The sequence below is a fragment of the Cheilinus undulatus genome, linkage group 16 (assembly GCF_018320785.1).
Source record: "Cheilinus undulatus linkage group 16, ASM1832078v1, whole genome shotgun sequence".
NCBI classification, from domain to species: domain Eukaryota; kingdom Metazoa; phylum Chordata; class Actinopteri; order Labriformes; family Labridae; genus Cheilinus; species Cheilinus undulatus.
This window is the reverse complement of record NC_054880.1, coordinates 11,191,056-11,208,949: the sequence shown is the minus strand read 5'-3', so window position 1 is coordinate 11,208,949 and position 17,894 is coordinate 11,191,056. Positions and strand designations below refer to the sequence as shown.

Sequence of the window (17,894 nt, the reverse complement as noted above, 5' to 3'; positions counted from 1 at the left end):
GCATGTTCTAGTGTATGTGGTAAACAGTGCGAGTGTGTCCATAGAGAGAAATTGGATTTACCTCCTCAGTCTCAAAGGGGGATTGTCGCGCTGCTTGTTACTGACGGCGAATAACAGAGCTATATTGATCAGGCCGGGGTCATCAATCGACGAATCCAGTCTTTAGTCTTTCCATCACTTCCTCTCTCCTTCCTTATGCGGGGTTAATATCTCATTAACTGCTATTATCTCCACACTGGTCACCACAGCAACAGCCAGAAGGACAAGAGCTGACAATTCCCCCGTAGTCTGTAGCCTGCATCCTGCGGATCAGACAGGCGATGACCAGATTATTGGAAATCAATCCAGGGGAGTTACTGTTTCCCCGACCTCCCAAGCCTCATTTCCACTATTTATTGAGGAACGCTGGTCAAACGACAACTATTGGGAGGTTTACACAGATGTCAATACATGCAGCAACAAGAGTCAATATGCAATGAGTATTATGACTCCAGTTTATTATTTCGAGGATCATAAATTAGGCATTAGCTGGGAGCCATTTGAAGCTGTAAAAAATGCTACATGGATTGAGAATATTTGTGTTATTTATCTAGCAGGGTTGTTTCTTTCTTGCTGATGGCATCATTTTTGCTACAGTAAAATACCAGGCAGAAATGAAATATAAACCCACAGATGTTATCAGTTAATTTGGAATTAATTCATTTTAGACTTCTGAGTTACACAGAGATGACAGTGAACTGCAGGGGGTAGGAGTAGGTTTATATGTAGGGGGCTTTTCTTTCTTATCAGTCACTGGACAGTCCTGATCCTTATTTTCCACGGAGAGACGGAGGAAATATTATTTAACAGCCCAGACTTCGAGCTTAGCTGCACAACTTTCCTGCCATAGCACTCTTCGATGAAGATTCATCTGTGTCACAATAATTGTTTGACAATAATTGTCTGCCTTTTTTGTAAACTGAGGATGAGGCTGAGGATAATGTGTGACACTCATCATCTAAATATTAATGTAATAATTAAAAAAATACACCACATCCACTCATTACTATCAAAGACAAGTAAGCATGCAAATATGTAAATAGTAAAAGTATTAGATAATGAAACCAGGCTAAAACAGCAGGTAAGGTTTTAAAGTTTCCTCAGTTTCTGAGCTTAGATGAGCAGCGAAATAGTAAAATTTAATCCCTTTTTAACGGTGCACAATTTGTATATGTATAAGCCAGGTGTAATAATGTAGTATTTGTTCACTGTACAGCTCTTACATTTGCATTCAGGAAAGTCTACAGTTTACCTTGAGGACAGCATTCACTGTATGAAAAAAGAGAAAATAGCCATTTAGGTTGCTCGATAACAAAACAATTTATCTTTGACTTCACAGGTTAAATTGCAGAGGCTGAGCTACAAATCATAAATATCAGGGGCTTTTCCCAAGCACAAGAGGGTCCAGGGGTAATTAAAGGTAAATTTTATCCCGAAAGGCAGTTTGATGCACCATTTTCAAGCCATTTTATATACAAACGTGTTTGATGCCATCTGTATATCATTTGTGTCAAAAAAAAAAGGCTTTACTTATGTGAAAAATTATGTCATGCCAACATTTTAATATAGAAATGTAGTCAAAATGCCTTTACCAGTCTACAACCATTGTATTGCATGTTAAATATCAAGGATTTTTACTCCTGTATCTTCAAAATAGCCAAAAATGGCCAGTTCCTTTTATTTGCTTGTTTAAATCAGGCTACGTATTACAGGTAGGGTTACGATTTATTGTACGTCTTATAATAGTTTATGTTAATTTTGCTTCAAAATCAAACTTAAAAAGTCCATTAAATTGTCATATAATTTTCTACTTTTCTTATCGACCTGGATGATTCAGGGCTTTTGAGAAAACATCAGGGGCTTTAGCCCTGTAAGCCACCCCCTTGCTACGCCCATGTTAAATTGCCCAACTAGAGTTGTTTATGTCAGCTTTATTTACCTGAATGTTATTTGGCTGAAAAATTCAGGTCCACTGAAAAAAAGTTGATTTTGCTAAGCTATGAGGCTAACGGACGCCAACCGCTAGCATAGTATGGCTAACATGCCTCGACTGGTACTACTGACAACCCTGGCCTAAACCCATCTTAACTCTACTGGGAACCACTTTCTCCTCCTAATTGTTGAAAAAATGACACAACAAATTTGGTCCTTCCCTATTAACTTAGTTAAGTATAGGGTAAAGTAATGGAAAACGGTTATTATAGGTTAACGGTGATCAAATGTCATATTTAAACGTTAACCTAACTCTCAACGATGTTCCAGAACGTTTCTGATAACAGGCGGAGGGATACCAAGCTGGCTGTGGCGTACTTTTATTTAAGATTTAATACACTTGTCTTAACAACATAACTCATCAGACACTGCATTTTGAGGTGTTTTAGGACTGATAGACAATTGAACACTATATCTCAGTATCTGCTACTTACCCTAAATTAAAAACGTGCCTGGGTTCCCTGGTGTTAGCAGGGAGCTGATGAGTAGCGGTAATGGCTGAGTGGCCGGCGGACCTCTGACCTCCAGGGTCAGGGTCAGGCGCAGTCTAGCTCGAGGGGCCGCAGTGACAGACGCTCCCAACTAACTGATGAAAAAAAGCAATCAGGTCTGTAATAAAAGCAAGCGGCCACCGTCACCAAATAGCCTAATCACATAATGGCTTTGGAGACAATATGAGCTCTTTTACAAGTTTAATGTAGGTTAAGGACATTTACAAGACAATATTGAAGTGTAATTGTTTCAATTAATGCCCACTGACTACAGTATTTCTAAGGAGGCTGTGTTTCAAGGGCTTAGGTTTAGAATTTTCATTTTTCTTGCAGCTAAAGGAAAAACACTTGAAGTCCTTTTGTCTCATTTCCCTGCCAGATTTGCAACCCTCCCTGGGTCTTACAATTTCAGTAATCAGCCTAAAACACAATAATCAGTTATATAAATATTTATTTTGGTAGTAATTTTAATTTAAGTATGACAAAATGTTTGTTAATTATCTACTGGAAGATGTGCCAACTCTACGAACTATCCGGAAACCAGCAACCCTCTAGATTTGCATTATTTTTGATCAATAAAATATTTTTTTTTTATTAAACTCAGAAGTCCTTCTTGAATGGAAAATGGATTTAGGAAATGTAGGAGTCGAAATATTTAGCAATTGCCAATTAAGAGTAATTCAACTTTCCTACAGGGCAGTGTTTTGTTTCAAACATTATTAAAATTACTTTTGGCTGAAATACATTATTTACTCATACTTGTATTTATGCAAGGAAAAAACGGGTATCTTTCTCTTAGATCATACTTTAAACTGCGGCTCAAAAGACTTTCTCGCTACGCTATAAAACGGTGATATTTTTCATTCTATTTAAGATAATTCATTCATGCATATAATTTCGTTCACATTGACTCTGCTGCTTTTAACGAAATATTTTTCTCTGCGACTTTTATTTTATTTTCTCGTCAAACGACCAAAGACTTCCGCTCTCCTCGCGCATCCTCCACAGGCCATTTGCATTCGTTGCATAAACCCAAATTCAGCTGAAAGAAATACAAATGCGTGCATTACGGAAAAATACTGTATGCGGAATTGCTACTACGAATTTCTTTATCATTTTAAGAGGACAAAATACGCCTTTCCGCCAACTGTGGCCTATTTGCATATAAGCAAAAATATTCAAATCGTGAAAATAACCTGCTGTTTCTTGCAATTCTTCACACTTAACAAAAAAAGAAATTAATTTTAATACCCTTAAACGAAAAACACTGCTGTATTTAAATTCAAGTTTTGAATACAAATAAGAATTTGCATTAGAAAATACAGGTCAGATAAAACAAAAATAATTTAAATAGATCGTTTTCTTTAGACAATTTGAGACGCGAAGTAAATGATTAATGTATACTTACCTGCTCCAAATGTCAACTTCTTCATTGTAATTAGCTCTTGGGCTAAAAATAATTTTTAAAAAGTAAGTTAAAGTGCTAGTTCTCCCGCTCTCGATTCCACGACAGTCAGTTAACACAGAAGCTGGACTGCCGGGTAGTACGATGGTATTTACAACCCTAGTAAACTGCAAAATAATCTCATTTAATTTTCATACTTCTTATTGCCATTTTAAACATGATTAAAACGCTTACAACGACTTTATGGGTAAAGCAGTTTGCTGAAGTTACATCAGAAAGAGACCCAAGGCAAACTTTGTAGTTAATGGGGCTAAATATTATATTGGCTAATTTAATAGGCGTCATGTGGTGTTGAAGATTTATTATATGTTTTAAACTGCCATGTCGCTTGCAGGGTTACGTGTGTAATACATTGAACCAAGTCTCGCGTGTGCAATTGATTGATCATGAATAAGGTCAATTAGAGGGACCCATTCAGTCATATGGCTCATGTCTGCAGGGTTCAGATGGGCTGCAGATTTTGGACAGTGTGTGTGTGTTTACCCATCGACTCAAGATCAGGGTGACAATCCTACTGACCTGCGAGTGTGTGAGGGGGGAGAAGGAGAAGTATGTCCACATCCCTGGCCGATAGGATTTCCATTAATTTACCTGCAACCTCGGGGTTTTGGGAGGAAAAACCAAACATATGTCACTGATAGATCCGTTGTCTGCAGGATGAGCCAAAGACAAAAACACGGGGACATAAACGAGCTTCTGTGTGATGTGAGTGGCTGGTCACTACAAGCATTTATGTTGGGGAGAAAAATGTGGATCTTGAACTGTTTTGGCACAAATCTTCCTCTTCTAGTGCAAAAAGCAAAAACCAGGAAGCAGAGAGGTTCTTCCGTTCTCTCGTCTGTGTGGCCGACAGGGTGATCCTCTACCTCCTTTTAATTGATTTCTCATAATTAACTCAGTGTGTTCATCGATTTCCCTCCGACCGCCCAACACCGCCTCCAGATCGGCAACCTCATTATTTCCACGTTAACCCGAATAATCCCGAATAAATAGCGAGCACATTCAATAACAATTAAACTCAGACAGCACTAAATAATCTCCTTTCTTTGGGACGACCTGGCCTCAGGACCAGCTAGCCCTAAAATAAAAGAATCCTCACGTGGGGCTTAAAATGTGAGGATTTTGCATTTAATCTTGACATCATACAAATGCAGTTTTTCAACAATAGTGTATAAAATGTCTTTGGATATGATTTTAGCAAAATGCATACCACTGTTTGCATATGCAGCCTAATCTTTAATAGGCTGCTCATGCAAACAGTGGCATAAGAAATAAGTGAAGTTAGAAATTAGCATTACTTTAAACCTTAAAAAGCTTAGTTTAAGCTATTCACTGTTTCTTTATTTAATAAATTAACCTGATCAATCCCTCTTTGAGAGCAGCTCAGCCATTTAAAGGTCTGCTGTGGATATCAGTCTCTGTCTGTGGTCAGTGTGTGTGTGAGATGGAAGCAGGAGCATCTCTGTAAGAAGGAGGAGGAGGTCAAACGAGCCTGCAGGCTGCAGTTCAACCAGCACTCAGCTTGGACTTCTGCCTCCCTCCACCCAAATATTCTCCACCTGAAAAGTAAAAAATGAAGAGGAACAAGAAGCATGTTCTCATGTTACAATAAAAATTTCACACATGTAACAAAAACACCACAATCTCATTGTGTAAAATGCAGTTTTTGGAGGTATTCACAAAAGAAAATGTTTTATTGTGAGCTTTTATGCTCCATGTTTGCAAGATTTGCTGTGAGCTTTACAAACATGCAGACAATTTCTTTCCCTTTTATGTTGTTTCAAAACAATTATTCACTGCTGAATTTTCTTTACAAATATATCTACAGCCATGTACCTATATTCCAAATATGCACAAGGACCTAAAACTGGATGACGGTCTCATTGGAGGCTTTTAAAAGGATTTTTTAAGAGGAAATCTTTGTGGATTTTTATGATGGTGATCCAATTCTGACAGATATTTGCTTATTACATGTTTTTTCTAGTATATATGGCTGCTTATTGTCTTTAACTTTTTTAACTGTGCTGCCTGACTTGTCCAGGACACTCTTGAAAAAGAGATCCTTAATCTCAGTGAGGTTTTCCTGGTTAAATAAAGGTAAAAAACAAAATTAGAAAAAAACCCACTTTTGTCTAATTAAAATGTGAGTCAATGGATCTGGCTTTTGACAAAATTGGACATTTTTCATCCAAACTACTGTAAAAAAATGTGAGTACTCCACAGTAAATTGATTAAAAAGTAAAGAAAAAAAATTCTGGAGGTAAAAAAGTAGTTAAAAGTCAAACCAAGACATGACTTAGACGTTGGCTCCTAGGGACACAGACTTTACCCTGTTTACTAAACAAAAAGTACCAAGTTTAGGGTGCTGGTGTGGCTCAGCCTGTAGAGCAGGCGCTCATATGCAGAGGCTCTAGTCCTCACACCGGTCATGGGATCAATTTCTGGTCTCGGCGCATGTTTGGTGCAAGTCTTCCTCCATTCTCTCTCTCCATATTTTGGTCTCTCTTCAGCTGTCCTACAAAATAAAGGCAGAATGCCCAAAAATAATCAGTAAAGAACAACATATCCAAAAAAAAAAAAAAAAAAGTTTACCAACTAAAAGTCATGAGAAACAGACATTGCTCACACTAAGAATGCAAAGTGCTATCTGTGTAGAATGAAAGAAGAAATACAGGTTTTGTATTTGTTAAAAACGAGAGTGTAAACCCAGAGAAAGTTCTCTAGAGAAAAAAGAAAAAATACATGTGAACATGGACTGGGCAAATCACACAAAAACCAGAAGAGGTGACAAGAAACTTGACAAAAATAGAACAAAGCAGACCAGAGAAGATCAGGACAGAGGAGAGGCGAGTGTAACTGAGGAAGAGATAATAGAGTATAGTAGAATAGAGGGGGCCAGGAAGGACAAAAACAGAAAGAGAGTGAGTGGAGAGAGATAGAGGGAGGGTGGGTGATGGTGTTGGTCACGGGGGGTTAAAAGAAGGGGGCGTCTAAAGCTTGTGAATTAAACGCTGTGAGGCCCTGTGTCCTCGGCACGTGCACCGGGCCTCCAGAATAAAAGCAGCTCTGGCCCATCTGGCTTTTTAGAGGGAGGAAGAAAAGGGAGAGAGAGAGAAAGTAAGCAGGCATTTAGGGTGCTTGATTCCCTTTGGGGGTCACCGATGGTTGAAAAAAAATACATAGGCTCTCATTGTAATGTAAGGTGCTTTTGAGTGAACGCGTGCTCTCAAAGGGGTCGGGTGAGAGAGTCAGGCAGCAGGTGAGGGAGAGGAGGAGTGTGTCAAGACGAACAGAGAACGAAAAGGGTGCAGAAAAGATGAAGACGAAGTCAGAGAAAAGTGAGATTTTTGCGTGTGTGGGGCGACAAAAGGAAGAATTAATTTCGTTTGTGTGTGAGGGTGTTAGGGTATGCATTCAGAAACCACGTCAATAAAACGCACTCACCTTTAATCTATATGTGTCCTTCAGATTATTTTTTTTTCTATACCTTCAGTCAACACACACCCATTTTTACTTCTCCTGCACTCGGCATCTTAGCTGTTTCCATGGCGACGGAGTTGAGACTGCAACCCAGAAAAGGGGGGCATCTTTATATGTGTGTGTGGACAGCAGCAGCAGCAGCAGGTGATGAGGCTCAGCTCACAGCAGACGGTGCTTCAGCATCTGGGAGAGTGATTCCTCCTCCCCGTCTAATAAAAGTTATATTAAGGTCAAAGAAAGAGGACGAAGGGAAAAATGGACGTTGTTAGTAACATTAAAGGTTAAAGAATAAAAACCCAGAAGGAAAGAAAATAAACCCCACAAATAAGAGAAGTGGAGAAGAATAGAGCTGCAAGTTCAGAGTTTTTCTTCCCTCTAAAACTCAATTCATTATCCGCTCTATGAAATGTCACTTGGAGCAGGTGTGGTTTTAATTTGGAGGCCCCAGGCAAAGACCAACGTAAAGCCCTTCCACATGTAGCTAAGAGCAATCATAGCCAGTGAGCCAAATGTTTAGAAGTATCGCTTTTCTGGCAACAAAGCCAAAACTACAGCAAATACCCAGATCCGATGTATAAATACACAATAGTACTTTCTCATCACCTTTTGGAAGAACTATAGAAATCAAACTTACCATATTGTTAAATTTTAACAGTCTCTGGGCCAGGTGTAAATCATAAAAATATATGTATATGCTCACTACTGGTACAATATCTGTTCCCCTACCATAAACCACACATTTTTATTGCTTTCTTGTCATTTTAACACACAATCATTCATTCTGCCAATATGCCTGTAAGGATCTAAAACTATAATGTGCTTTAAATGAAGACAGGGCTACACTAGGGGGTGGGAAAGTGGCAGCCTGGGGGCCACATGCGCACCCCCGATTTGTGATCAGGAGTCCATCTCTAGTGCCAAAAAATGGTAAACATGATGAAAACATGAAATTATCTGCCAACCTGAGAAACCTGCATTACACCGTGCACAATTTTGGAATATGAAATTAGAAATATTTCTATATACTCATTACTGATGCATGTTTTTGCTTGAAATACAAAGACATTGGTGAAGGAACTGACTGTAGTTGTAAGCCCCTATGTTGCATTATTAAATGCATTCAGGAAAAAAAGAAACATAAGTAAAAGATACTTCAGAGATAGTTATCCCTGTTCATTTCATTGAAAAAGCAGCTCAGATGTACTTTAAATCAAGGTTAAGCTCATTTAGTTCAGCATTTCTTTTTGCACTTGATCTTAAAAGTAGAATTGCTGGTACAATGAATTTGATGAAAGCTACACATATGCTCTTTTTGTAAAGTTATATGTTACCATAGCTGTCCTGCTGAAAGTATCTCACAATTTATATCAATGTGCCCCTCAAGCAGTGAAAATAGAGTTTATGTGGCTCCTTTGGTAACCAAAGTTGTCCATCCCTGGCTTAGATCTTACTGTTGGTGCCTGGGTGTTTTGTTCACTCCTTGCCCCTTACCTGCATGTAAAATACTCACTTAATCATTAAACATAATTCAGATGTACAGCTCATATTTTATTTTTGATGCACACCTATAAAGAGTGTATCTTGCATCCCTTTGGAGCACAAGGCCCTGGGCATTCGCCTACCTTTGCCTCACGATAAAACAGCCATGACTCAGAGTTTTGTTAAGCCCGAAATGGGATTCTTTGTTTTATTTCAAGACCATAACACAAACAGATTCACTTAACCATAACAGAAGTTTGAAAAACAGGTTAGCTTTCATATTTGTACAGGTGTAATCTGAGAATTCTGCTTTCTTTTCTCTGTGGGAGATAACGATTCACCCCAAAAAGCTCTAAAGGTAGGATGAACCACATACCAGCACAAAGGCTAAAAAACTCATTTTAAAACTATTTGGCAATAACACTTAACAAATAATCCACAAATTGCTGCAGGTCTTCAGGAAACGAACAACACAGCAGTTTTCAAGTTAGGAAAAAAACTATCTGCTGCTAAATGATTGCTAGTTGTGGATTAATGTAAATGATATAAAACATCTTCTCTTTGTTTGGTGTCTTGATAAAACAGACTACCGTAAAAACACATACAAGAGCTCTGTTTTAATTAGCAGCTTTTACAGATGTATGTTAACATTATTTTATTGAAATGACAAAATAAGTTTACTTGAGACAATACTAGACTACAAAAGGACCCTAAATCCTGCTCCAGGGTGTCATTACTTATACACATATAAAAGGTGATTTTGCAGATTTTATACAACAACAAACTATAAATAAATTACCATGATGAAAGCCTCGAGACTTACAGAGAGGTTAGATAAGGAGCAAGCACTTCCTGTTAGGGGGTTTGTGACACACGGTTAGTTTAAATGTTAACTTCTTTGGTTTTGACCATGTTGTTGAATTATGGTCGGGCATTGTTGGGAGTATTTTCTGATACTGGTACAACATCTATGCTTTTTAAACGGTGCCTGAATTGATACTTCTAAGAAGAATAGCTGTTTGTTGAGAGTCAGCAGGAGAGTAAATGCTGTCTGGGTATAGTAAATGATTCACAGAAATATCTTTAAAAAGTGCAGGTAACAGGTGTGACTGGACACATAAATCACAAATTCCATAATTATTTTCTTGGGTGTGTGTGTGTGTGGGGGGGGGGGGTATCCAGATGAAGTATAAATAACTGTGTTGTAATTCAGTCCGTTAGGTATCAGATGTGTTGGAACCGTTACCATGCTGACACCTGATTTTGATACTCTTCCTCATATTCAATACTAACATATTTAAGGGGAAATCTCTTTTCAGACTGTAAAAGCACATACTGAATAAAGAGGTTTTTGCAGTTTGTCTTCACTTAAGGGACAACAGGAAATGACAAGTACTTAACACTCCTCCAGGTGGGACAGGACCTGACGTTGCAGGGAGGTCAAGAGCCACGCCCCAAACCCTAAAGCCAGAGGAGAGAAACACAGAGTCAGCAAAACTGATAGCAGAAATAAAACAGTTGTACTATTAACATCAACAACACTCATGGGGGTAAGTACATACCTCATATCTCACTGCTGAATTATTCATTTATTCTAATTTCTCGTGATTTTTTCTATCATTTTGTTGGAAATGACTTCATATTCTTTTTTTTTTTGTTTGTTAAAAATCTTATTTGAATTCTTTTCCAAAACCAATGCACTGAGAGGGACAATGGTAAAAAAACATCAATTTTGTTGCTGCAGTTACATAAATCAAACTATTGCCATTAGCCCTTACTCAAATACTCAGATGTATTGAACCTTTTGTAAAAGGATGTATGGATATCATGTCTGCAAATAAATCAAACTTTTCCTCTTCCTTTAAACTCTTCATTTATATAAATCCTTAATGAACAGGTTGTTTTTTAACATATGTATTGAATATAGTCAAAGAGCGTGAAATACGGTGAAGTACTCTTTTCCCTCTATTTTCAAACATAGTATTTAGCTTTCACTGAGTTCAAAGAGTTTCTACAGAGCTTACCTGCATATCAGTGCAGGCTTATTATTATTATTATTTTTTTTTTTTTTTCCAGAAAAATCACCTGAAGAAGATCCATGAATTTTTCGTCCTTGTTTGTTAGACGTTGCTTTTGAATGAGAGGTAAAGTGCACCAGTATGGCAGCCTACAGCGGCAGCACCAGGACCTAAAACCCATGCAGAGACCTCATATTTATTTAACCATTATCCATTTTATCATGTCCTTTCCCTGCTGTTTTGAAAAATCTCTGGTCTACACTTCAATGTCATTCTCAAAAAGTTAAAGATTTTTAAGTGAAAATTACAAAAGCAAGTTTTTCATTCTTTTTTGACATGATTGCATCTACAAACATCATCTAATCATGAATTTAGATAAAGGTACTTAAATATAATTGCTGAAATGCTAGCTTTAACTTACAGGCTGTGTAAGTTCTGCTATATCCTTGAGAATTTAAAAGTAAATGACGGAAGTAAATCTTAAAATTTAGCTTTAAAAATGTAATTATATCTGCTCACTTGTTAACATCTTCTAAGGTGGGTTGAATTCATTATTTCATCAACTTTGGTTGTAAAAACACAAGGTAATAAATGAACCAAGGTATGAGCTCTGAGTGTGTTACCTGGGCCTCCTCTCACCCCAGTTTTTATTGTGTGAATATTTTCTCCTCCCACGGCTTCATGTGGGCTGAAACTTCCCGGTAAAAGCTGAAAAGTCAATGAGGAAATCAAATACCGTTTGACGACAACAGAGAGCAGCTTTTTGGTGTCCAAAAACACACAAATATCCTCCATACTGGATTAAAATATACTATATGGCGGATCTGGAAACCTTCATTGCCGAGAAAGGACCTCTAAATGCAGGTCAACAACAGAAGTATGCCGACAATGACAGGTAAACATTTACTAAGAACTGACAAACATGGGCAAAACTTACGTGAACTCTGACGCATTTTTATCGCTCGTTGTACTATAACACAGTGAATTTAAATCGTTAATAATACACATCTTATGCCTTTTAAATGAATGTCTTAGCTGTGAAGGTTGAACGCATTTACAGAAGTCCGTAAAGTGAAAGCATGGATTTTTGTGGCTTACAGGGCCGTATATTCTTCTTCATGGAGGAACTCTCTCCGCCGGCTTCTGCCGGAGGGCTTCGAGCGCCACCGTGTGGCCGACAGGAGGAACTGCGGTTTTCTGTTGAAGAGCCCCGATGACGTTACGTTCAACCGATTCCTGATTGTGGCCTTTCTCATCCTCACCAGCCTGGTTCTGACCCAGTAAACACATTCACTTCATTGTTTTATTCCAGCATCAAGGGGCTAAGTCCACAAGAAATATTTATGCAGGCAAATACTGCAGATGCTTTGATTAAGTTAACCACTTTAAGTTTCAACAAATCCACACCCTCAAAAATGGTAACACTTTTATTAACCCTTAATGTAGTCTTTATTTTCAGTATACTCCTCTTTTTCTAAGTGTAAAAAGGCCATCATTTAATTATCTCCTAAAAGAAAGCAGTTAGTTTTAATTTTGAAGTAAAAATAGTTGCTTCATTCATCACAAAATTAATCAAATCCAGGATTCTTCTCTTCTTAGTGCAGAAAGACTGCATTTAATCACAGGTCAACACTTATTTTTTCTTACAACACACCTGTCATAACTGTTGTATTTACTAGATATAAGGATTGTTTATTTTATAATTATTTTTCTTTTTATTTCTTCTTAATGAATGCAAATAGGGATGCACAATACCTACTTTTTTCTGGACCAAGTAGAAGTACCAATACATGACAATTTAGCACATCCGTTCTCTACCAAGGTGCTGGGGCACACTGGGGTATCTACTAGTACCTTCAGGAGTGCCTTCAACACGCTTTAAATTTTAGCAAGAATTACCATAAATGTTTGCAGATCATACGCTATCCCAGTGTAAATAATCAGAATTGTCTCATATGCCTCTGCCCTGTCAATGCTGAGGTCAGCAAATTAATATATCAGTAAACATTGCACATAAACCATGCTGTTTTTATCAGCTTAGTTTGAGAGATGTGTTTTTAATGTTTACACAGCCATGTAGTGAAAATATCGACATTTTAATTGTTTAAAGAGGGTGCCAATTTTTAAAGGGTACCTTTACAGAAAAAGGAAGAGAAACGTGGATTTAGCAGTGCTTAGTTTGCAGTCTTCCCAATTGTTGTCATCTTTACTCAAGGTAAAATACCACCAAACTGCAGACATGGCTCCATTTTTGCCTGCTCACTCACATAATGAGAGGCTAAGTGCAGTGTCTGCAGTGTTTTAGGAGTACAAGAACAAATGCTTACACTTGGTATCAGCACCAATGCTTGATACTGGTATCGGTATCAGTGCATCCCTAGTTGTAAGCATGCTGTATTTATTTTATCCTTTTTCTTTCTATTCAATTTGTATTGAAGTTTTAGAGAGCATTACTACAGACATAAATAAAGAAAAACAAAAACACTTAGGCTACACCAAGCAAAAAAATCACAGACAGAGAAAAAACATAGGATATCTAAAAATCCTACTCAAAAGCCGTAAAGCATACAGCACAGACTGTAGTCCCAGATGGCAACATGGAGTGAATCATTTCAGAACAGTTTCATCACAAACCTAAGAGCCCGTGTGACACAATTAACACAAAAACAAAAGAAGTTCCTCCCACCTGCCTGTGTATAAAATCATCAGTATAGAACATTCATGTTGTTAATAAAACACGAAGCACATATCAAAACACAAAGTCCTCAAAAATATATCTGACAACTAGGATATATTTCCTGCTTTTATGAAAGACAAAAACTGACCCCAGACATAAAAATATAATTTTTTTAGTTATGCAATTTAGATTCTATTTACTCAACATGTTTTTTTTTTCCATCTGTTTCTTACAAGACATAATTAAACTGGCTAAAGAGTAGCAGCAGTGTGCTGGATATACGATTGTGCAGTAAGAGAGCAGTAGTTTTTTTTTTTTGTGAACACTGGTAATGGGTATTTTTATTTACTGTACGATGAGTCAATGAGGAATTCAAACACAAACCCTCATCTTTCTCCATTTTAAACAAACGCTTTCATCCATAACAACAAAAGAGAAGAATTAACTCAAATAAATAGCTAAAACAAATACGTGAAGACAATTAAGATGAGGATGGCTCATTTTTCACCTCCAGAAAACACAAGGTGTTGATTAGTCAGTTGTCTAGATTTTCAGAAAACACACAACCACTAATTAGTCTTCTAAAATGTATATTTTGTCTTCCAGAGTCCCCTTGAAGGACAAAAATACTCAGTTCATAAAGATGTAGCATCAAATCTAGAAGAATTTCAATGTTTCATTAAAGAACACAGAAAATCTAAGAATAATGACTCATAATGTGGCTTTAATTTCTAGTCAAATATGAAGTTTTGAGAGTCATACAGATTAAAACATTAATTAAAGGGCAGAGTTCTGATCTTGCATACAGTTTTAAATCAATTCTAAATTGCTTTAATTTGAAATATATAAACTAATTTATACTGCTAATCTCTATGTGTCGCAGCTATATTGCTGTATTGTCCCTATACTTTTAGGACATTTAGAGTAATTTTAGTTTGTTTTTATATTTTAAAGATTTTAAATCTAATACTAGGTTGCAGGTTGAAAATTATATTTCGCACTGTACATTATTTTGATCTTTTTGCGTTTCCTTAAAACTTTAGAGCCATCTCTTTTCACACATGACTATTTGATGAGAAATCAGGAGTGTATCTGCATTTTAACAGATTAAACTATATAAAACCTGCAGTTATTATAGAGGGAATTTAAATAGAAAGAGAAAAATAGTAAAATGTAAAACATACGAGTGTACATGTGTGATTTATGTAGAGACTAAATCACACAGTGAAATAAAACAAAAAGAAAAGTTTCTTTGGTGTATGAAAACTAACACGCCAGTACTGGTGTTGTTGTCTTTATGTTTGGGTAAAACAAATGTTCAAGAAACTGGAACCAGTCACGGGTTTTCTCACTTTTTGGATTTTTTTCAGCAGCTGAAGAGAGACATGCGTCAGTAGCCTCAATATAGGGAGCCTGCTCCTTCTCTACTGATTAAGCTAAACCAGCATCCAAGTGTTTGTCACTTTGATTGAAAAATATCTTTATTTACCAGCTGTTAAGATGGTTTTTGATTTGATAAATTGGCTGATTAACTTTATTACAGCTTTACCTTTTAGAACGAGGGAAACTTTGTTTTCCCCATATCACACAGGTAATTTTTATACATGCTGTTTATTCAAAGTTTTCCTTTTTTTCTACCTTTTTTCCAGAATTTTAGTACTTGAACAAGTTTTAGATGTCTCTCTTCGCCCTGTCTTTGGTGAGTATTTATGTCCAAAATAATCTGCTTTATATTCGATTTTGGTCAGAAGTGACTTGCTTTATGATGTCTGTTTTCCAGTTCTTGCAGAGCCTCCTCTCACGGATAACATTTATGCCCAAACTTGGCCGTATGGACATTTTCAGATTGAGCAGACAGGGATCATATTTGTGGCCATACTTGGTGAGCTGCTCTTTTATGATGTTAAAATGTGGATCTGGATTTTTGTCCTTGTGCAAACTTTTTCCCCAATAGCAGCGGTGAAATGTGTCTGAAATCAGTCCCACACATGCAGTCGTTGAAGCTGCACGGGGCCTTTTTTGATAACCTGCAGTGTTAAAGCTGGATGTATTGGTAAGGGGAAGGGGCTCGGGGTCTGCGGTGCTCAGAGATTGGCTTTGCACGGACGCCTTGTGACTTTAAGATCCTATTTGGTCCACTGGCTTAAAATCTAAAAAAAGGAAATCTTGGTACTAAGGTGCTTTTGAGCAGATAAGTGGAGCTGGATGTGAATTTGTATTCTGAACCACAAACTGCAACATTTTTCACTTCTCTAAACATTGAAGCGTCCACAGCGCAGGGGGAAAAGTGGAAAATTCACCTGGTGGAGTATCACACACTTTTACGGTCTCGTCCAATCAAATCTACTGGATTTTCTTTTAAAGCTTAAAGGTTTGGGTTCTGTTTCAGATATTTAAAGACATGTGGCTTTTATTATAATTAAAGGAGTTTGCTTTTCTGTCTCTCACACACACATATCTGAGGTATAATAAGTATTCCTCACAGTTTTAACCATTCCTTTTACGTTATACAAATCACACACTTTTTCTAACAGGCTACCTTAATGTGGTAACACTGGCTCATAAAACTCACCCATCTCTTCTTCTTCTCTGTGTTTGTGCATCCTGCAGCCTCCCTCCTTACTGTCGGTGTGTTTGCAAAGAAGATGAGGAAGAAAACAGGTTCAGGCTGGCCGAAGAGAGAAGAAGTGCCAACAATCTGTGCTCATGTCCAGCAGGTTTAATTAAACATAACTGTAAACACAGGATTTTTCTACAGTGAAAACAGGACAGAAGGACTTTATGTGTTTTTCTTATGACACATTCTTATAAGACTTGTCATTCTTCTATATGACAAGTGGGTTTATAAGAACTGCAGCACTGATAAATTTGCAGAGGAGGCATATTATGAAAGATTCCACAAGATTGCATATGATAGTGATTAAAATTAAATTTCCCTTCCAAATCTTTTGGAATATGTGAAAAATTAAAGACCAATTTATTCATTTAAGCTACAATTTATTTACTTAGTTGCAGATACTCCAGCCTATTTGTTGCATTTTTGCAAGCAAAACATGAAAGTCAAAAAGGATGCTCACTTACCTCCTTGAGAGTCAATACGCAGCAGTTTTTTTTTTTTACATTAACTGTATTTTTGCACTCTTAAACACAGCATTTTTTCCTAAAAGTGATGTAAAGAAAATATGATAAAAAGCAGAATAAAACTGTTAACATCTTTACAGTAATAATGAATTAAGTTTTTATATGTATCGGCCTGTGTCTGGATTTAAAAATTCAAGTTACCTTAAAAAACAAAAAGGCCCAACTCAGACCTGCAGGAGTCGCAATAATAACCAGAGAGCAACATCTATGAGAGAGACAGATATGTAATAATTATGTTGCTGTTTTTTATTGCGTCATAAATCGTCTCAGTAAATCTCGGCGAGGGTGTGAATGCTTCTATGTGTGTAATGTTACTGCAGAGATTGAATCATACCGTGAAATATAACAGAGATGAGCTGCTCGGGTGTTTGAAACTACATGTATTCTAGGTTTGCATTTATTGAATTTTCTACTGAACTTTAACTAACATGATGCTGAGGTGTGTGTCCTTAGAGTTGTGTTTGCTCCCTCTGAAATGCTGATTTGTCATTTTTTTAAACAGTACAAGTCTTAACTGATCTTGCAGTCTCTTTTTTCAAGTCTATATTGATGTTGTTTGTGGTGACTACACTCACTAGCTTTGTAAATGTGTATTAGTATGAACAATCTGTTGTACTGTAATGTTTTTTGTACTTAAGTGTCTGCTGTTGTGATTCATTTTTTAAAAGTGTTTTTTTTCCAGTGTTGTTGTGATCTTTGTCACATGACACCTCACTTTTATCTAAACACCTGCTCTTTATACAGCTAACTTTTTTTTTTTTTTTTTGCCAATGGCTCACGTAAGCTCAAACCAAGATTTTAAAGCACATCATATCCATATCAATACAAAATAGCCCCTTGTTAAATAGTGGTAGTGATAACACACAGTTGTACGAATTCCCACGGCACACCAAGACTTGCCTCAAAGCACACCAGTTTGCCTTGCCACACCATTTGAGAACCAGTGGTCTGTTCTGTCCTGATGAAGACTCAGAGTCGAAAACGCTGTTAAATCACATCAGAGTACCTTGCATCCTCAGTTTTGAGTGCCAAGTTCACCATGAACTCTGTTTGCAAAGAATCTAGAGAGTCATTCTGTCATTTTTTGCTATTAGTACAGTTTCTTTTCATCC

The 17,894-nt window shown here is 37.1% G+C and overlaps 1 long non-coding RNA gene across 2 annotated transcripts; it reads right to left on the bottom strand.

The window, feature by feature from the left end:
- Positions 1 to 5,106: 5,106 nt before the first annotated feature.
- On the bottom strand, positions 5,107 to 12,048 carry LOC121524532. 2 transcript variants are annotated; one of them, XR_005993127.1, is made up of 7 exons: positions 11,902 to 12,048; positions 11,588 to 11,672; positions 11,032 to 11,134; positions 10,343 to 10,407; positions 7,432 to 7,676; positions 6,340 to 6,502; positions 5,107 to 5,546 (listed from the first exon to the last, which is right to left on the bottom strand). It is a non-coding gene; the product is annotated as an uncharacterized LOC121524532 (long non-coding RNA). The 2 variants fall into 2 exon arrangements; XR_005993128.1 differs by lacking the exon at positions 11,032 to 11,134.
- Between the last annotated feature and the right edge of the window lie 5,846 nt (positions 12,049 to 17,894).